This window comes from Corvus brachyrhynchos, unplaced genomic scaffold, assembly GCF_000691975.1.
Source record: "Corvus brachyrhynchos isolate BGI_N302 unplaced genomic scaffold, ASM69197v1 scaffold53, whole genome shotgun sequence".
Taxonomy (NCBI): domain Eukaryota; kingdom Metazoa; phylum Chordata; class Aves; order Passeriformes; family Corvidae; genus Corvus; species Corvus brachyrhynchos.
The window spans coordinates 5,954,581-5,961,605 of record NW_008237681.1 but is presented as its reverse complement, the minus strand read 5'-3'; the positions used below and the strand labels follow the sequence as shown (position 1 = coordinate 5,961,605).

The window sequence follows — 7,025 nt, the reverse complement described above, 5'->3', positions numbered from 1 at the left end:
AGCTCCTCCTGCAAGCCCGGAGAGCAGCAGCAAAGAAAAAGGATTTTCCACCAGTCAACAACGAGAAGGCAAACCCGGCATCCCCCGGAGGAGCAGCATACTTTGTGCCCAGCTGGGAGCTGGTGAGGAGCCGGGATCAGCTCCTCCTGCAAGCCCGGAGAGCAGCAGCAAAGAAAAAGGATTTTCCACCAGTCAACAACGAGAAGGCAAACCCGGCATCCCCCGGAGGAGCAGCATAATTAAGGTAAGAGCTCTTGCTCCTCCCCATCGGGGTCTTTTTCTCTGTGACAGAGGGAGGGAGATGCGGGCGATACATTGGGCTCACAGAGCCTTGGCTCTAGATGAAAGGACAGGCAGCTTTTTTCTTTCTCTTTTTTTCCTCCCCCCTGTGGTGAGGGGACTTGATTTTTCCTTTGTCAGAAGTCGACAACAGTGAGAGGATGGCTTTGTATACATCCATACTTGGGGGTAGCTGGGCGTCATGTTTTGAGGTTTATTAAAGCAGAAGGCTCTAACTCCTGTTAGGGAAGGCGAGAGAAACTAGCTGGCTGGTGACAAGACAACATGGGCACCAGCCTGGCAGGGAAAGACATGAATTGTACAGTATGCTTGTTATTTGGGATGCACCTGTGCAGAGCAATTTTGTGGCTCCATTGGCTTGTGTGTGTGACAGGCACACAGCAGGTGATGAGAGATTCGGGATGTCATTGGGCTGGGGGTGGGAGAAGGCATAATAGGGAACATTCTTCTTGTTAAAAATGACAGCTTGTTTAGCAGTAGGCTGAGTTGTACTTCACCTATAGAAACATCTTTATACATGGTGCTGCATATTCTGAACGCCTCTATTTCAGCTTGAAAAGTAAGGGGAGCATCAGTGGTAGAATGTAGCTTGGGCAAAAAGGAATAGGATTTTTTTTTTTTTTTAATACAGTTATTTCTACAAATACAGTTGTTTATTTCTACAAATACAGCTTATTAAATCCGTGGTTTCTGAGATATGTGTTGGGTTAGCTTTCCCAACTCCACGGAAAAGGTTGAGAGAACATAGAGAAATTATTCCAATCGTATAACAGCTGTGTTAGCTGTGAAATGAAGCACAACTTCAAGTACTTAAGATCTGAGTTTAATCAAGGTTAGCTAGATCTAAATTAAACTGATGTGTTGTTTTCTTAGATATTTATATGCTTCCAAAATCAGCTGTGGTGGGCTGACCTTGGCTGGATGTCAGACACCAACCAAAGACACTCTGTTGCTCCCCTCCTCAGCTGGACAGGGAAAAGAAGATAGAACGAAAGGCTGAAAGGCTCATGGGTCGAGATAAGGACAGGGACAGATCACTCAGAAATTACTGTCATGGACAAAACATACTTGACTTGTGGAAATGAATCAAAAATATAGGATAATAAGAAATAAAACCAAATCTTAAAAACACCTTCCCTCCATTCCGCCCCTCTCCAGTGATGCAGGGGGATGTGGAATGGGGGTTGTGGTCAGTTCATCACATGTTTCTGCTGTTCCTTCCTCCTCTTGCGGGTAGGACTGCTCATGCTTTTACCCTGTTCCAGCATGGGGTCCTGTCCTATGGGAGGGACCATGAACTTCCATGAACTTCTCCAACCTGAGTCTTATCCACAGGGTGCAGTTCTTCCTGAACTGCTCTAGTGTGGTTCCCACATGGGGGTCACAAGTCCTGCCTGTAAACCTGCTCCAGCCTAGGCTTCCCTTTGTCCATGGGTCCTGCCAGGAGCCTTCTTCAGCATGGGCTTCCCACAGTGTCACAGCCTTCTTCAGGCATCCACCTCCTCTGCCGTGGAGTCCTCCATGGGCTGCTGGGGGACAGCTTGTCTCACCATGGTCTTCTCTGTGGGCTGCAGGGAAATCTCAGCTCTGGCACCTGGAGCACCTTCTCCCCTCCTTCACTGACCTTGGTGTCTGCAGTGTTGTTTCACTTGTCTACTGTGCTCCCCTCTCTCTGGCTGCAATTGCTTCCTGTCAGTTTTCTCCTACCCTGTTAAGTCTGTTATCCCAGGAGTACTGCCACAGTCACTGGTGGGGTCGGCTTGGCCATGTTGGAGCCGGCTGGCATTGGCTGTGTTGGTCATCGGTGAAGCTACTGGCACCTTCTCACAGAAGCCACCCCTGTAGCCTTCTTGCTGCCAAAATCTTGTCATGCTAACCCAAGAGACATTCCACCCCTTATCATTAAAATCCACATCCATCATACAATCTTCACAAATTTCAGTCACATCAACGAAAAAGAATTCCCCACGCCAAAATCAAATACATCACCATCACAACACCAAACAAAACACACACAATTCACCACAGTTAGAACATAAATTCCACACAATCAGCCCATGATTTGCCCATTATCTCTGTTGTTCTTTTGGTTGGATGATGGAAAAATGTGTAGAATATCAAGACTAGTAGTGTATTGAAAGTTGTGTTACTGTCTCCTGGACCTTGCTGTAAAAACCAAGGGGAGAGCAAGGGCAGTGAGCAGTGGAACACATTTGACAGGCTGTACCCACCCTTCCTGTTTGAGCAGTGGTGCTGGGCGTGTACGTGTGTGTGTGTGTGTGCTAAAGAAATTATAACAATGGACGAGGGGCAGCTGAGCTTGGTATTGGAATAACTTCATATTTGCTGGATTTGCCAGTGGTTTTTTTTTTACAGGTCTGATATTTCTTAAAGCTTTTTTGTTTCTTCTATGGTAGCCCAGGAAAGACAGTAGTGTTGTTTGCAGTGTGTACCATGCTGTTCCACTACTTTGTAGTGTATGATTTAATTATACAGCAACCTTCTGCCTCTCTGGGGACCAGACAAGGTCACAGTACCTAGGGATTTGTGATATATTAAGATCAAGAAGCATGAGATAAGGAAATAGGTTTTGAATTACATTTCATGGATAGCCGAGTCAAGGTTCTTAGTTTCTACAGAAATGTTAGCACTTTGGAATACAAAATTATTCAACTTTCTGCTATTATTGCTGCTGAATACTGTTTTGCAGATGTGAACAGTAATCTGTGCAGCAGCCAAGAACTGATTACAAAAACTTTGTGTTATCCTATGAATAATTATCTTGAGTGGAAAAATGTGACAACACTGCATTTAAGGTTATGTGGTCCATATTTATTTTAGATATGACTGTTTTAATGCTTTTGGGAAAAATCACCTGTCTAAATATATTCTGAATATTATTCTGCCTGCTTAGTTCAGCAGTTCAGGTGGTTTGAATTCGGGTGTGTTGGTGCCTGGTTTTCACTATAAAACCTTTTGGAACATCTGGCAGGGGTAGTAAACCTTAAGATGCTTCTTGCCTGCTCTTGCAGAGCAAATGTCTGTAAAGAGTGGAAAAAGTAAGATGTAATATGTTTTTGGAGAGTGTTCCTGGAGTTTCAATAGCTTATGTAGGTAAAGCTACTCTTAAAGAGGATACAAAGTAACCTCAAGGAACAGGTCTGTTCCATGCAGATGTAGATTTCATACGTTTGTGCAAAACATGACATTGTTAGTTGATCTGTAAAATGCACCTTTATGGAATATCTAATACTTAAATGTTGTCCCTGCCAATTACCGTGTAGGTGTTTGGGTCACAAACAGAAAATTGACATTTGAGTTAATAGTTCTAGTTCAGACGAAATCCTTTAGAACCACAGGTTTGTGCATGAGAATCAGGAGCACAGATCTGTATTTTATTTTGGTTTCAGTCTGTGCTTCCATTGGCTGTCTATTTTCATAACTCTGAGAAGAGCAGTTGCTGCCTTTTTTCCCTTTCCTTTCTTACTTGCAGTCTCTGTTCCCTTTTTCCAGTAGCTCCATATTTTTTTTTCTGTCTTATTTACTTTGTGCACCTGCTAATTTTGACTTTTTCTTTCTTGTTTGGTATAACATGATGTACTCTTTGAGTCTGAAGTGTCACCTAGGATGATGGCAGGTGGTACAGCTGCTATTACTGGAAAAAGTAACACAGGCTTTATACATAGTAGTTTACTTGGCCTTTCACTCTCATATGTCAGCTGTGTTTAGACTGAAAGGATTAAAGATTGTACTCTTCATTTGTAGCAATTTTTATGGAATAGCCTTTTTTATTGCTTGCCTTTGTTGTACCAAATTTGAGGACTAAAGACTACGTACATGTGTTTATAGAGACTTTTTCAGTTTCTATTTTTTATTCTCTGTATTTATGAGATTCTGATTTTTCAAGAGGTAATAGTGATGATGCATTGTGCATCCATGAGATTTAGGCTCTTGGATACCTGATTTGTGAACTAATTTATGTGCCACTTGTTTGTACGTAGTGGGTTTTGGGGTGATTGTTTTGTTTTTCCATAATATTTTCCTTGGTGCAGCTAGCTGTGGTTTCCTATTATGTAATTTCCTACAACATTTCCTATAATATTCTGTGAAATGAATTTACATCTTGCAGTTCAAAGTGGATTTAAGCATCCTGTGAACTTTTCTTAGCTGCTCTGACAGTTGGCAGTGAGCTTACTTTATTTTTGTGTGAGGTTTCTCCACGCCTTTCTGAAAGAGACTTTGAGGTGGGTAGGCGTTTGAGAATCTTTAAGGCAGCAAGTGACTTGTGGTGTATGGGTATGTTTCCTCAGAGCTGCTTGCTTCCAGGGACGTCCAATAAATGGTTACAGAACCTCATGGTTTCCCAAAGCTGTAGACCTAGACAGAAAGAGGTCCAGGGGGACAAATATGTCTCTATTAGGAGACAGGTTGTGGTAATAAAATGAGAAGAGATACACTTAGGAGAAACTGCAGTTATTTAGGAAGGCAGCAGTGAGAAACACATGGAGAACGGTGGCTTTAGCATTCTGTGAGCAGGAGTGTTTTTTATCAAGATGTGTGTGGAAGCAAAGTCCAGGGTGTTTTTTTGGCATATACCAATACTAATCTCAGTGTCAATAAATTTCTTGGCTGACAACTTAAACAAATTTGTATCTTCCTTTTTTCTTCTGGTCTAAACAGAAGCTCTGTAAAGTCATGCACTTGCTGAGCATTGTCAACTCCTAAGTTTCAAAGTCTGTGCGAAGAGAGGGACCAAATTTAGCAGGTAGATCCTCTAGGGTATAATTTTCAGCAGAGCTTTGCTTTTGAAACTAAACATATCTGTGTCTTTCTATGATGGGGGATTTAGACAGCATATGCATCAAGATCTTATTTTTTCTTGTTGGAATGCCAGTATATGTTGCTATCTTGTTCAATCTTTTGTGATCTCTAGTTCATACTGTAATACCCATTTGTATCAGGTGTACAAAATATGAAATATGGAGAATGTTGAACAGTGTTTTCTACAGCTCTGTTTTAAATGCTTTAATATAAACTCTTTTGCTTTCATGGTAAACTCTAAAGTAGCATTTTCAGTGGACTTAGGTTCTCTGCAGTTCTAAATTATCTTAGCCACAATATTTGCAAGTCTTCATGGAGGCCTAGGAACAGGTCATACATATTTGGCTTCCATTTGAAAGAATATCAAGGAATTAGGTTCCTGGACTCAGTTTAAAGTATATGAAATTACCTGATTTTCAGTCATTTTTCATATTACAAAGAAACCTGTGTAATGGTGCAAGTAAACTTGATTAAGCAGTCTTTGGCTCGAAGATGCTAAGGTTCTTTAAGTTCAAAGAAAACAGCCATGGAGAGGAAAGAAGGAGAAAACTAACATGTTTGGTTTACTCATGCCCTTCCCCTTGGAAACAAAATGCTACAGTATCAGCTGAATTTCTCCTGGATACAGAAGATCTGTGGAGGAAGGATGTGGATGTCCCAGCACTAAAAGATATTTTGCCCAGAGCCCATGTCCTAATTGACACCAAAACTGGCAGCACAAAAAGGCATATATTTAGGGAAGAAGGCAGTGATAGTTGAGCTCCCCGTCTAACCTTGGACAGCCATTCAACTAGACAGCCAAAGTGTAAGTTTTTCTGAGAGGCTGTTTCTGGATTTGTTTTTGTTTATTTCTTAGTTTTCTCTTGTTGTTTTAATGCAGATCTGTCTTACCTCTTTGGTTTGTCATTATGAGAGACCTGAACAGCTAACTGCAGCTCCATGAATCCTGGAGCTTTCTTTTAGAGGATGCTGTCTCTGTGATTTTTTGGACTCTCAGCTAGATTATAGAAGGTTACCAGCACCCATCCATATTTGTATTCCTTCCCATCCTCTACTACTGATTGTGTACTGGCTTCCTAATTTTTAAAAAATACAATATTTTGAAAAGAATACTTTAGCACCATAAAAATCCTATCTTCTGTGATACAAAAGCTGTATACTTTAGGTATTTCCATAGAGTATCATATATATACGCTAGACCTATGTATCAGGCAGTTTACTACTTGTTAACAGTGACACTGTATGTCACAGCCACTGAGTGGGTAGGTTGTACATTGCATTTGGTCTGTGTTTTTATTTGCATTAGTAGTTTCTGTAGACTGCAGTAATCGAAATTTTATTTGAAGATATGTAACACACAAAAAAAAAGTTGTTTGTAGAAATGTATACATGAGGATACTGCCTTTACATGGTTTAGTTAGCTTGTGTACAAAGAGAAGCATTTTTTTCAAAAGCTGACTTGGAGTGGGAGCTTAATTTGGATGAATTTAGCTTCTCTGACTTCTCTTCTGGAAGAGCTTATCTGTCTATTTCTCTTGACTGAGTAAAGAGCTTGGCTAGTGTGAATAATAGGAACTCCTTCACCGCCTGTGCCCACAAAACCTTAGACTATCCACAAAACACATTCAGTCTGTTCAGTGGTGAAAAATTAATTAATGGAATTAAAAATCATTATGAATACCTGATGAGATTTTTACTTATGCCTACTATCAGGCTTGATCAGTGACATGACTAGTTTAGCCTATTTTTAAACTAGGAATTAGAGCAGTGGTGTCCTGCCCATGGCTCACAAATAGTACACTACTTCCATGATTTGATTGCATTTGTGGAAGATTAAAAGAATTTAAACAGAGACTGACAGGACAAGTTAATTGTGTAGTTTCCCAGCCTTTGCTGGTCCATGG

General features: G+C 40.9%; 1 protein-coding gene across 1 annotated transcript in view; it reads left to right on the top strand.

Annotated features, from left to right (window-relative positions):
* The first annotated feature begins 105 nt into the window (after positions 1–105).
* The window catches only part of PLCL2 (phospholipase C like 2), a 100,849-nt gene continuing 93,929 nt past the window's right edge, over positions 106–7,025 (top strand). Inside the window, exon 1 of the mRNA XM_017732141.1 lies at positions 106–244. The gene's annotated coding sequence lies outside the window, so the exon portion shown is untranslated. The remainder of the gene's footprint in view (positions 245–7,025) is intronic.